Source organism: Macrosteles quadrilineatus, unplaced genomic scaffold, assembly GCF_028750875.1.
Source record: "Macrosteles quadrilineatus isolate MER2022 unplaced genomic scaffold, UCM_ALF_1.0 Scaffold_9__3_contigs__length_116548681, whole genome shotgun sequence".
Taxonomy (NCBI): domain Eukaryota; kingdom Metazoa; phylum Arthropoda; class Insecta; order Hemiptera; family Cicadellidae; genus Macrosteles; species Macrosteles quadrilineatus.
Window position 1 is genome coordinate 106730108 of NW_026542602.1, and position 14415 is coordinate 106744522.

General features: G+C 34.1%; 2 protein-coding genes across 6 annotated transcripts in view; both read left to right on the forward strand.

The window, feature by feature from the left end:
• Window positions 1-14415, forward strand: part of LOC129002026 (ribosomal biogenesis factor-like) — an 18077-nt gene continuing 3662 nt past the window's right edge. Inside the window, exon 1 of one of the 2 annotated variants that reach the window (XM_054429522.1) lies at window positions 1-542. The gene's annotated coding sequence lies outside the window, so the exon portion shown is untranslated. Of the gene's footprint in view, window positions 543-5906; window positions 6000-14415 lie in introns of those variants that run through there. The other variant, XM_054429521.1, reaches the window with a different exon arrangement.
• LOC129002024 (FAD synthase-like) overlaps window positions 9852-14415 on the forward strand; it is a 26534-nt gene continuing 21970 nt past the window's right edge. The window contains exon 1 of one of the 4 annotated variants that reach the window (XM_054429517.1): window positions 9852-10241. The gene's annotated coding sequence lies outside the window, so the exon portion shown is untranslated. Of the gene's footprint in view, window positions 10242-10430; window positions 10447-14415 lie in introns of those variants that run through there. The other 3 variants (XM_054429518.1, XM_054429519.1, XM_054429520.1) reach the window with 3 other exon arrangements.

The window sequence follows — 14415 nt, forward strand, 5'->3', positions numbered from 1 at the left end:
AGAAACAATAATCTGGTTGAGAATTAAACAATTTTTAGTAAATCGGCTCAGTCGGTAGCGTCGCGGACTTCGGGCCCAAGGCAGCGATGTCGTGGGTTCGGATCCTGGTCACTGCCGATAACATTTTATCAGTAGGCCTACAGTTCACCGTTGTACTGTACCGGCTCACTCCTTGCCTTGCTGTTAACGATCCACGCACGGGCGCTTAGTCTATGTAGACGGGCAAATGCAAGGTTAAAAGAGGCCACCAACCTCTTTAAAAAAATAAATAAAAAAATGTGTAAACAAAAAATATTAAATAACCTTGACATACATTAAACATTTAAACTTGAACTAATTTGAAGTAATTCTTGACAGAGTTGTTATTGTTGGTCCAATGCACTGAGATTACAGTTGTTGATGGTCTGTGATGCTGTCTTTGACATGAAAACCCAAATGATTATCAACAAAGATTAAACTTTAAATACGTAATTCAATTCAGTGAGTCAACTTCCCTATAAGTTGTGTTACAAATATCAACATGGTTTACAAGATTACAGCATGTAAGTAAATACTATATTTCAACCAATATTTGCTTTACATAACTTTTTAAGCGAATAGCCACTATGTTTTTTACTTATTACTTCAAGGATGGTCATATTTTACTACTAAATTGACTAGAACTTCTTTAAAACAGCCACAAACTAGCTAGTGTTACCAATTATTGTTGAAGTTATGAAATTACATATTTTCTGTAATAAACAGCATCACCATAGAATAGAGATATTAAACATAATACACAGTTAGAGTACAATTTCATAATTCCCATAAGTTTATCATGGTACAGTAGAGTCCCGTTAGTCCGAAATGGTTGGGACCGGGCCCATTTCGGATTACCAAATATTTCGGATTAAACGGTTTTTTGTTTTTTTTTTCTTTTTTGAAATTTTTGAAAAACAATTTTTTACTTTTTTAAAACTTTTGAAATTTTTTTTTATTTTTTGAAATTTTTTGGGATTGTTTTTTAGATTACTTAGACCTAGTCAAGGCCACACTAAAAAAACAGGCCGTAATGCTTGTCAAGCATGACGTCACGATAGAAGACGGCTATGACGTATAAGTACTTATTTATTTATTTTCCAATGAAAGATTAAAACAAGCAGCTGATCACAAACGGCAAAACTACGTCATTGCCGTCTTCTATCGTGACGTCATGCTTGACGAGCATTACGGCCTGTTTTTTTAGTGTGGCCTTGACCTAGTGGCTGCAGCATTATCACTTCATAAAATCCATTTGTGATTTGGGGGGATTGGAACCCTGGACGAAAATGAAAAATGTTAATAACAAAAATGATGAAATATTTACTAAATACTCAACAAAAAAGTCTATCTTGCCCGGCTGCTACAGAATACTTTGACGAGGTACAGCTAACTGTGTTAAAAGTTTAATAAAAAAAAATTAAAAAAAATTCCTAAATAATTTCAAAAAAATTTCAAAAGTTTTCAAAAAAATTTCAAAAGTTTTCAAAAAAAATTCAAAAAATTTTCAAAATTTTTTTTAAAAAATCCAAAAAAAATCAAAAAAAAATTCAAAAATTTATTTTTTGGTTTCGGATTAAGCGGACTTTCGGATTACCGAAGTTCGGATTATCGGGACTCCACTGTATCATTGAAACTAGCCCATAGGTATATATACTGAACAATATAATAGGCTGTTATATAATATAGCGCTAGTAATGCATAAAGGAAAAATCAAACAGGCGGACATTATTTGGATGTTATTTGCATAAAGATTGCTCAAATTTGATGTAATTTCCAATGGCCAGATAATCAAACAACTTATTCCAATTTGACCAGGGTGTGAGTCTTACTTAGCATTTCCAACTATCTAAAACTTGACTAATCCAACAAGAAACTGAATAAGGACAATCTAAGTCGAGCTTTAAGGAAATATTGTAGGCCTATTTTAATATCCAGTCATATCATGGTTAAACACTCAAAATATTTTTATATCGTATTAAAGGCTGATTGATAATAAATGTGAAGAAATGAGATTGAGTACTTAATATGGAAACTGTTTTAATATGTTGCTTGTTAAACCTATTATTATACAATTTGTCTTAATTTAATCGTCTTCGTATTTTTTAACACATGCCTTCTAGTAAAGTTATGATTGTATAACAAATTTGTCTACTTTTTCTAAGAGAATTGAATTTTTTTTCAAAAAGTAGTTTAGTTAGTTTTCCAATCCATTTCAGTAAAATGCATATTCTTAATTATATGACAACTCAGCTCGGTTGTTATTTTTAACTACTGATTAACTATTTTTACATTGTTAATGCCTAGTTACAAATTTGTCTTCTTGGTAATTTTATTTTTATTTTTAAGGTTTTAATTCATAAGTAAGTGTTACAAACCTGAAATACCATGAAATCACCATGGATGTGTATGGGTTATATAAAACATGACCAAAATATATTTTATACATGAGTGAAAATTTAAAAACGTACGTTTTCAGGAAAAGCACTTTGCAAATTTTTTCCCCCTTTTTTAAAATATTTATTATTTTTTTTATTTCATTAACATTTGAAGTTTCATAAAATGTCCATGGTAACGCAATATCTTTGGTAATTTTCTTTTTAAAGAGCATCTTTCGTAGAAAAACACAAAATCCTGTCACAACCATAACGGACGTTTAAATGAATATTAAAAATAGTTAATATTATTTTTATAACTATGTTTTGCTATAAACTAATTTACTTTTATGACCATTATACAATAAAAAGGTCATTGAGCTTTTGGTATATTTGGTCTTTCTAGAAAAAAATAAAAAAAACTCAAAAAATAGAAAAAAACCAATAAAATCTTTTTAAGTTTGTATAACTCCGAAAAAACTTACCTGAGACCCGAAAAATCGTTATGTTTTTATAGAGGTGTGCTTCTTTTGTGTATAAAACATTGAAATATGACGATATTTTAATTTTTGAAATTGTTATGATAGAAATCATAAACGTGATGGTCAGGGACAAGCGGTACGGTCGTGAATTCTCTGGAATAATCAAAATCTTTCTAAACAATCCTTCAATTAGACTGTTAGTTATAATAAAACTATGTGTTTCAATTGAACTAAACTGATCAATTTACAATTATATTAAAGTTATTGTCACGACCAAACACACTATAATCCATAAGGCTGGATTGGTCGTGAAAAAAACCGCGATGGTCGTGAAACTTTGGTCGTGAAATTACGTGTTATTTGGCTCTGTTCTGGCGGTAGCCCTGCACCTCATGTTCGAGGATACAAAGTGGACTTCTAGGTTAATCTAGCAATTGAAATGTCTTATAAACAAAAATTAACACCATGTCTACTTCATTGAATGACTACGTACGGTCATGGACACACCAAAATTACAAAAAACACAATCTTTCCTTTATTAATCTTGTAATTCCTCCTTTCAACTCAAAACGACCGGCACTACAATCCTGACGTACACCCCGAACTAGTCTCTAAAACCAACTGACTCCATCGACGCCAGGCTTGCCACTGTCGTGCTCCAAAGTTGAAAATTTTTCCCTTTAACATTTTATTATCTTATTATTATCTTATAATCTTTATTGATTATCTTTTTTGTTATCTGAGTTTGTATTGCGGGTTCTCTGGTTATTATTATTGTTAAGTATTTAATGGTCGTGACGCCAAATCGAGGGACAGACTTATTTTGTCATGGTAGTCAGTCTGCAATGACAATAAAATTATAATATGCTCCTTTTTTGTAAGTTTAATAACCATTGATGACATAAAAATATGGCTTTATATATTTCGGCATGAATAATTAGTCTAAAAACAGCGTGAAATTTGGAAAATGTACCCTAGGGACACGTCATGGTCGTGAATTTCGAGACTTTAAAAATACGAAAAAAATACCTAGAACCTATTTAAAACCAAATAAATGTGTGTAACATGTTGCCCCCGTCCCAAAAAATATTAAAACACATAATAATAAACTATAAATCCAGTATCTACGAAGTAAAAGGCCAGGGACATGAAAACGTACGTTTTTAAATTTTCACTCACATAGAACGATAGAACTTATATATTTTACATAAAACTATTTTAACAAAGGAAGAAAGCTAAGCTTAAAAATTAAGCATACCTATATTTGTAGGCCTATTGTTATTTTATTTTAAATCAATATGTTAACTAACTAATGTTAAGTAAAATGTGTTTCAGAGTATTCATTATCAAATCATTGATACTAACATAATGTTACCATCCTTTATTTTAATCAGGTAGATGATAGAGTCAAGCTAAAAACTGCAAAAAGCTTTTTCATTTCTTTGCAAACAAAACCTTAACAAAAATCCATTACTTTTTACTAAACCACCTCTGTACACATTCCCAAATGTATTTTAACTTGCTTTATATCGATTCTATTTTCTTTGAAAATGGGTTTTAATGAAGATATTATAAACTTAACATTTGTCTTGCCTTATAACAATCTTATAATGCAACTCCTTATTGATCCTTTAATCAAACCTTTAACGTCTTTCATCAAAGATTTGTTTTGGAACCTAACATTTTTTCTATTTTATTAACTAGTATGCACTGGAATAAATATTGTTATTCTTCTACATCACTAATTCTTTTCACCTGAATGATTTTCAAACAAATAATTTTTTCGATGAAGAAAATGATATTAAAACGCTTTGTATATGCAGCGGTTTGGAGCAAACTATATGATTCGTGTCTATTTTATTATGAACTTGTAGATAGTTGATAGCCTAATATTGCGCAATATTTACATTGTACAAGCATTCCCTAGGTTATTGGATAATTTCCACTTTTAAATAATAATTTTGTATTTTTTCTAACATTTTGTTGTTATATTGAACTTGTTATGTTGAGGTTAGTTCAGATAAGGTAATTGTTAAGTATTGTTATTGTTCATACCAGGTTATTTATTAATATATTTTATCATCTTGGCAATGTTATATTTAATGCATTTTGCACAAAGTTAAAAAATAAAATTTTTGTTTTCTTACGGTTGTTTTTAGTCTCTGGTTACCTTTAAATAACTTGCAACACAATTTGACAAACAGAACCTTGTATCATGTAACATATGATATGGTTCTTAGCAATGATTATTTTATCTCTATCTTTTGATCAGAGAATCGTGTCTGTAGTCTGTACAAATTCTGGGTGTATGTCTGTTCTGTAATAAAACTAGGAATATTTTTAGCACCAATGCTACTTCATATTTTTTTAATTTTTTGGATTTAAATTTCCATGTCATTTGATTTTTATGGACGGGTGTATATTTTAAGTGGTTGACACAAATGCTTTTTTGCTGTGTCAAAGGTTTACTCACTGTGAGGATAGGATAATTAAATGGCATTGAAGGAAAGTCTCACTTAAGTTCAGCTTCTAAGGACAGTTTAAAATTAAGTTGTTATCTGTTATGATTGTTCTTAGAAACAGATGCCACCCAAAAATACTCATCACTTAAATTATTAGTTATATTAATAAAAATAACTGTTTAATTATCTTAAACAAATTGATCTGAACAACATTTCCAAAGAATTATTTCGGGTTTTAACTGTTTTTTGTAAAACATAAGTCCTGAGACACCCATTATCACTCTCATCATACAAACACTCAGGCTAGAAGGACAATTTTTTTTAGAGCAGTCTAAGAATCTAACTCTGGGACTATTTATCAGAGAAAGGCTGTACAGAATGTTATAGCCTACTGGTACCCACATAAGGTTTTATATTTAGCATGGGCTGGTGGTAAGCAATCTCATTTGTTCAGTTGTTAAAATAATGTCTGCAGGATTGATAATAATGCAAATATTTGATCGCTGAACTCCTGAACATAAGCAGGTAAATAGGTAATATTTAAATTACTACATCTCGTATCTTTTCAGGCTGCAGCTTTGAGAATCACTGGGGGAAAACAAATTTCATTTTAGGAATGATTTTCTGGGCGATACTGATGTCTGTTACATTATGTCTTTTCCGTGAGTAAAAAAAAATAGTATTAAAACATGGAATTGATTTCTTACTTTTTCATTTTTTATTTGTAAAATTGTAATGGAATATTTTGTATAGAGTAGGCTATAGTCCATATTCAAAAACATCATGTAGTGGTGTATAACCAATTCTTTGATTCAGTTGTGTCGTAGATTTAATCGGTTTCTGTGATTCTGTGTCTTAAATTATATGTTAGAATCAACAGTAAATAAATATTTTCATGACATGTCAATATATTACTATCTAGAACTATCGAGAACTAACGAAGAATTAACGATTGGTATACAGATATAAGCATTTTTAGTCAGAAAACGGTGCCCGCTGGAAATTCTAAAATTGTGAAGTTAGCTTACCCACTTTGTATGCCTCATAACTTTTTTATTTTTTGAGAACTAATGAAAATATTGGAGAACTATCGAGGAATAACGAAGAACTAACGATTGATATATAGATGTTAACATTTCTCATCAGAAAACGGCGCGTGCTAGAAACCGGAAGTGTGAAGTTAGCGTTCCCCCTTATTATCGGCTATAACTCTTTTTTATTTTTTGAGAACTAACGAAAAAATTTGGGAACTATCGAGAACTAACGATGAACTAACGATTGGTATGAATAAAAGTGGATACGCTAATATGGGTACACCAACTTCACGGACCTTAGATTTCCTCATATAGGCCTACATAAAGATAATAATTTAAACCAAAAACAATAACCAAACACACACATAAATTCATTCCAATCCTTGGGTTCTTCATCCGTGGGCCTCCTTTTCGGGATAGAAATGCTTTACAGCGCCTTCCAACAACCCAACCCTTCTCACAAGTCACAACATACCCATCAAGGCCCTAGAATCCTACCCTACTAAATCCTGTCTATAAGACCAATCCACTACAAAAAACAAAAACCAAAATGAAAAACTCCACCAAAATAAAACAAAACCCTTAAAAACTAACATAAAACCTACAAAATACCAATGAAAACCACAGAATCGTCAAATTAATATTGAGTGCACAACGAGGCTGCATATAATATAAGCCTGCTTTCGATTGCGAGGAAACAAGATAAAACATTTTCATTTAGTTTATATGATTTATTGAGTATTTTATACCACTTGCCATCTTATATATATATATATTTACCGTCTTGTGGACTGTGGAGTAAACAGTATAAGTGGGGTAGCAGATTTTTATCCCCCTGGAATTTTACCACCTGGGCAAACGTGACGTCACAAACCAGGGGGTAAAATTCCGGCCGCGAACTTTTGAGTTTCGCGACATCAGCTTGATGAATTAAACGCGGAATTAAACATATATTTTCACGGTTGTGAATTTAATCAGAACACTTCAAATTATAAAAACCTAGAATGTACGGCCCGGATTTTTACCCCCGGAATTTTACCCCCCGGATTTTTACCCCCGGAATTTTACCCCCTTGCCAGATATATAAATTAGTGTGAATGATTAATTTTAATCATTCAGTTTTAATTTAATATTAAACATTTTATTATTAATTTATTTGTAACATTAACTAATCGAACAGCTTATTAATTTTAATTTTGAGATTCGAGTATCAGGATTCGATCTTTGAAGCCAACTGTCGCGGTTAATATGATCAAAATAAAACAGCGAATTCTGTTTACTTAGTTGAGATTACAAAATAAATAAAGATAGGCTACTAAATAATGAAATGTTTACAATTAATTAAAAACAGAAATAAGAAAATCAATCATTCAATTTCTAAAATTGGCCGGGGGGTAAAAATCCGGGGGAAAACCCCGGGGGTAAAATTCCGGGGGGTAAAAATCCGGGGGTAAAAATCCGGCCCGTACATCTTCAGTTGTCTAAACGCTAGTTATATGGACAGGGGGGAAAATTCCGGTTTTCATCGCTAATCTAATTAATCACGCTCTGACAATTTTCATTAGACTTCCAAATCCGCGGGGGTAAAATTCCGGCCGCGAACAAACTTTTGGCCGCTCAGGTTACTTCGTCATAGTGACGTCAGCTTTGCCCAGGGGGTAAAATTCCAGGGGGATAAAATTCCGGCGACCCGTTTAAGTGTAGTGTAACTATATTATTACAAGTGCTATAAGATTCCTTCCACCATGGCTATAAGACGTTTGTAACGACCCAAAACCCGTCAAGGGGTAAAAACCCGATTTTTAAAAGTTTCATTTTAAGTATTATAATTTTCTACGTTCGGGGTAAGCCGCGCCCGCGTTGTCGGCGGCATCGCAGGGGCAAGGGTCCTACGTCATCGTAGAGGGGATGACGCTAGTTACCTACCCCGCCGCCAGGGGCGATGGCGAAGAAGGACCAGAAGAGCCAGACCTCACGGTCAGTTGTCCACGGCCACGGGTCTGACTTAGGGGAGGTACAAATGAGGCATTTAGTTCAAAATTCCTCCGTGAACAGCGCTGTAGTAGAGAGCACTTTGGCAATGAAGGTTTACTAATCGCAAAAATAGTTCTGTTCATAAAATAAAATTATAAATGCCTAAAATTCAATTTTATTAATTTTTAATTATAAAATTTAACTATCATAACCTAACCGAACTAACCAAACTTGCTGATAAAGAAATAATATAACAAAAGTTTATAGTAATCGGAAAAATAATTCTGTTTATAAAATAAAACTAGAAATTGCTCAATTAAAATTTTATAATGACTTAATAATAAAATTAAACTGTAATAACCAAACCAAACCAACCAAACTTGCTGAAAATAAAAAAATCTTGAACAAAAAGTAAATGCTACCGGCGGGATTCGAACCTGGGACCTGCAGTATATCAGCCCGCCACGCTATCCATTAGACCACCGAAGCCGATGGCTGGCTATCGATTTGTTACGGTAATGGCGTTCCCTCAGCTAATAAGAAGCCCTCAGCTGTCTTCGTAGCCTCTTCTATACCTCCCCTGAGTAAATACCGTTGTCCACCCGCTACCGAACCGTCAGTACGCCAGCTGTTTGGAGATAAATCCAACAGTCGTAACTTACGAAATTCTGGTCAATTAAAGATTTCCCCCGTTCCTGGTAGAATCCTAAAGCATCAGGTTAGTGTGCTACCGATTTTATTTTTGTTTAATCTAATATTTAGAGAGATTTTATTAGTTTTGTTTTTTTGTGCCGCAGTCACGCGCACCCCGCACGTTTTGTCACGCACGAGCACACTGCCCTTTTGTCTTTAACCAGCTGCGGAAATCATTTAAGTTGCCAGAACGATATCCGTAGTACTTATTCCGTTCCCCGGACCGTCCTACGTAAATTTGATTCAAGAAACCCCGTATCGACTCTGGTGATCGACCGAGTCTAATTTTCCCGACACGTATACTTTGGTGATTACCAAGTACAACGACCGAATCACGTTTTAGTTAAGTTTCCAATTAATTAGGCTTATTCGCATTTTGATAGGTTATTCAAAATTCTAAATTTAACTTTACATATTTTTCGAGTGGCTATGATGAGCACTAGTAAGCTTAACATTGTAAGCATTATTGTTGTAATTAATATTCTGAGCCAATAAACTCGAACGATAATTAATTAACGAACACGTTAGAGTCCTGGACTATCTCATAGTAGGCTAAGCTATCTGGACAAATTTAAGGTGTGACAGAATTTCAGGTGAGACGACAATTACGTACTATAAAATCTAATTTTGTCTTTTAACCCGAAATTTCGTCATACGTTTTCAGGTATTTTGTATATGTATAACCAATGATTATAGGTTGTTGTGAAAAGGTAAAAGGTGTTCCTTTTTCTCTCTGTCAAAAACAATTAATTGTATAATGTCCATGTGGTACAACCAACCACAGCGTCCACAACACCACAACTCCACAGCGAGAGCGAACCATTCCATAAAGTCATAATCTAAATCTAACCTTAAAAGTCTTCGAGTTTTCCTTCATCATTTGGTTGGTAATTTTTGGGCTGTGGGCAATTCATTTGTTTTGTGTTTACCTAAACCAAACCTGGTAAACCAACAATACACTAATACTACAGTAGTAAATAGTAATACCGGATCATCTCCGTGGATTGGCCTAGTTTTGCTATTTGCGGTTTTCTACGATAAACTAAGTTATTACCTAGTTAATTTTGTTTGTTCGGATTGTTCGGAATATTGTGCATTGTTTTATAGACTAAACACCATTTTATCCGTGTGTGATATTAGCAACAGTGAAATATTTTAGTGCTACCTGTTTTACCGTAGGCCTACTCCTTGTTTACTGTTAAGGTATGATACTCAAAATGTGCATACTTGATAACACTCTCAAGTTCCTTTTTATTCCCTAGTCTACACCGTTTAATGAACGTAGTTAAAAGGGCGAAGGGCGTTTGGATAAATATCGTTCAAAAATCCCACTCCCCAGAGCCATACACCTACCTTCATCAAGTTAAAGAAGGCTTTGAGTTACCTAAGTTATTAGGCCTAGTTCAAGGTTCAGTAGGAAACTTGTTGGACAAAATTAGTTATTTCACTGGATTTTATACTGTAGGACTAAGTTATGCTAAGATAAATTATGTAGGTAGGCCTAACTTACTTCAGACTGTGATGCAGCTCAAAGCATCAAGCCGGATCATATTTGATGGCTATGGCTCTTTCAGATGAATCAATTGACAGGTGGTAGGCTAATTATTTTGACCACAGATGTCAGGTTAAATAGTATTTTTAATTTTTACAATACTGGTACCGGTACTATGATGCTAATTATCAAACTGTATTCAAAAATGATTTTCGTTTTCCCTGGAAAAGTCAAATAGCCTTATAACCTAAACACAGAAAAATTGGAAAAACCACGTCAAATCTTTTCATACCAAAAACCACATTCAAGGTATTTTAAATGTGCGGAATTCTAGGCTGAATCAGGCTGTGTAACTTAATTATTCCTTTCATGCGGTAAATATTAAACGCACTAAGTTTATTATTGAAAAGGTGGATTAAATGTCTGGTTATCTTCAAGGGTTAAGCATGACCGCTTTGGTTATTATTCACTTTCCCAACTCATCCAAAACGTCCTATAAGATGTTTTCTAAACTGTTCCTAGACACCAACACTACAACTTTCACAAATGTTTTTTTTTTGTCGCCGAGACTTCCTGTAGACACCACGTCTAGATTACTAGACCACCATCTCTGAAAAACTCGCTTAAGTTAAACATCGTGACAGGACAGTTTACAATACTAGACATCTCACCAAGATTACTAGACACCACCCCCAGATTACTTGACACCAAGCCCAACTAACTAGACACCACACATAGATTACTAGTCACCAAACCCAGATCCAAGACACCATAACCCAGATTACTAGACACCATGCTCAGATTACGGTTAGGTTAGGTTTTTAGGTAATGATGTCTAGTAATGTTAATGGTGTCTAGTAATATGGGCGTGGTGTCTAGTAATCTTGGTGAGGTATCTAGTAGACCTATAGGAAACTGTCCTGTCACGATGTTTAAGCGAGTTTTTCAGGCATGGTGTCTACAGGAAGCCTCGGCGACAATAAGACACACACATTCATTTAAGAAGCTTGTGAATTCATCTGTAGAGTCTGGAATCGGCGCTCGGCTTAATGTATCTGCTGTAGTAAACATTTCTTTTCCGGGAATGTGTTCAATGGAGTATAGTCAAATACGGTATCATCAATCACATTTTGAATCTCTGAATCCTAGCTGGTATGTGTTTAAGTCTTTGCTTCCTAGGAGCGAAACTAATGGTTTGTGGTCTGTTAGGATTCTAAATTTTTTTCCATAGAAAACTTTTCTGCGACCCATGCACATGCAAGAGCCTCCTTTTCTATCTGAGCAGATTGTCTTTCACAATCCTAATCCTGTAAGGTCCTTGAAGCAATCACTACTTTGGGAGATTTATCTTCAACCAGAAGTAACATTGCACCCAATCCATTTGCTGATGAATCGGCTATAACAATAGCTTCAGCATTTACATCCGACTTTGTTAAAGATATTGATTCTTTAACGGCCTATATAATGTCTGAAAGGGCTTCTTGATGTTTACTTGTCCAAAAAAATTTGCTATTTCTAGTGAGGTCACAGAATTAAGTTTTATCAGCTTTTTTTATCAGCAAGTTTGGAATGAACTTCTTCAGTTGATTCAACATACCATTTATACGTCAAACTCCCGCAATATCTTTAGGAAGGGGAAGTTCTTTGAGTGCTCTCATACGATCGATCTTGATACCATCGCAGTCTATCAGGTTTCCAAGAAACTTCACACAGATGTTTGAGAAATAGAACATTTTTCTTTGTTCAGTACAATCTTTGCTTTTTTCAAGCGATCTAATACTTAAGTGCCTGTAATCATGTTCCTCTTGCATTTGGCCATGTATAAGTATGTCATCCATGTGACAATTACCCCATCGATTATCAGGACTACCATTTAAAATAAATATCTGTGTAGTGAAGAAATCTGGAGCGCGTGTAATGCCAAAGGGTAATCTTTTGAAAATAATCTTCCGAATGAAGTAATGAAAGAAGTTAGTTTAGCTGTGTCAGATTATAATCAGCCAAAACCCTGACTGGGCATCTAGTTTAGAAAATAATTTAGAGCGTCCAATTTGTCCTTGAGTGTTTCTTTTACATCTGTGTTTTTTTTTTTTAATCCTATTAAGTTCAGTATACATAATCATAATCGACACAAAAACGTAAACTACCATTGGGCTTGAGTACTGGTACTATTGGTGCACGCCAGTCAGTTTGAGACTCTACTTTTTTACTCCTAAGTCCAACATTCTGTTCAATTCTGTCTCCACTTTTGAACGTAGAATTGATATGTTTCTTGGAGCACCAACCGAGTACGGTTGAGTAATTTTTTCAATTCAGTTTTATATTCTCCTGGAATGCTACCCAAACCAATGAAAAGATCAGGGTGGCTAGTTAATACAGAGTCTAAGGTAATTGAGTTAAGACCTGCAGTATCAGGTTTTCTGAGGGTTATAAGCTTTAAAGATTGAATCACAGGAATTCTAAGTAAAGGTTCATTTAAACCTGCAACAACGTAAAAACAAAGGTCTCTGATTTGATTCGGTCAACTTCTGCATGTTTTCCTTGGCTTATCATTCCTAGTTTGGCTGCTTGTTTGCTGCTTTTTGTTTGCATTTTTGAACTGTTTTTTCAGTGTAAGATTTGAATCTTCTTGCAATTGGACCGACGAACGTTTGTCTGTTATACCCACTACAATTCTATGACGTATTAGTTCTGCTTTAAGGCTCTATCTTGAATGAACAGTGTTCGGCCATTGAACTTATGTCCGCTATCTAGAAATGTATCAAATAATTCTTTTGGATGTTGTGATCTTGAATTAGACTTTGTTTGTATATGACGTTTCTTTTCCCAGTAAATATGTTATCAAAGGCTTCTTTTACAGGTTCATATGAGGCCTTGTCATCTTTTGAGAGGTGTGCTTTTGATAGTATGTCCTCAGAATCAGGCCCCATACAGTAAATCAAGTAACTTAGGCCTACTTGTTTTACTTCAAGTTCATTGTTTAGTCCTGATGCAATTCTATACCTTTCAAATCGCTTAAACCACTTTTCCCATAACTCTGAATGTTTGGAATCAAAAGGTTCAGGAGGCTGAAACATGACTTACGACGTCCTATTTTGCAGTCTTAGTTAGTGAGTCGGTGGCTCAGTCGGTAGTGTCGCGGACTTCGGGCCCAAGGCAGCGATGTCGTGGGTTCGGATCCTGGTCACTGCCGATAACATTTTATGAGTACAGTTTACCTTTGTACTGTACCGGCTCACTCCTTGCCTTGCTGTAAACGATCCACGCACGGGCGCTTAGTCTATGTGGACGGGTGAATGCAAGGCCGCCAACCTCTTTAAAAAAAAAATAACATTTAGTGTTTCTGGTGATTGGTTTGACTTACTTATGGATGGTTTATAGTTTCTTGGCATTTTAAAAAACAAAACCGCTGCCACCATGTCAAATAATGAAGTTTTACAACGTATTACAGTAACAACTTTTATTTAGGAATAAAGGTTAAACTGAATTCTAAGTTCAGTAGGCCTATAAACAAAAAAAACTAACTATAACAGATGATTTCAATAATTACAAAATCAATATTAAAGAACAATAACATAGGCTATAGCCTAACACAAATCTCCCTGTAGTAGCAAACCTTAAGTACGGTACTCGTTAAATGTAATGCTATTCAAATGGACAATATGTCTTGTTTATGGAAATATTGTAGTAAATATCCATTCAGACAAATTGAAATTCACTTAGTCTGCAGGTTTGTTGAGCCGGGGGTATTTTTGTTTATAACCCTAGCCGTTTCACCCACTTTTTCGATGGTAGCGTGTTTATATTAATATTAATAGTTTGAAAAAAAATTACATATTCATATTCAGCATAAAATTCTGCACAATTTAATTACTGTAGGCCTAC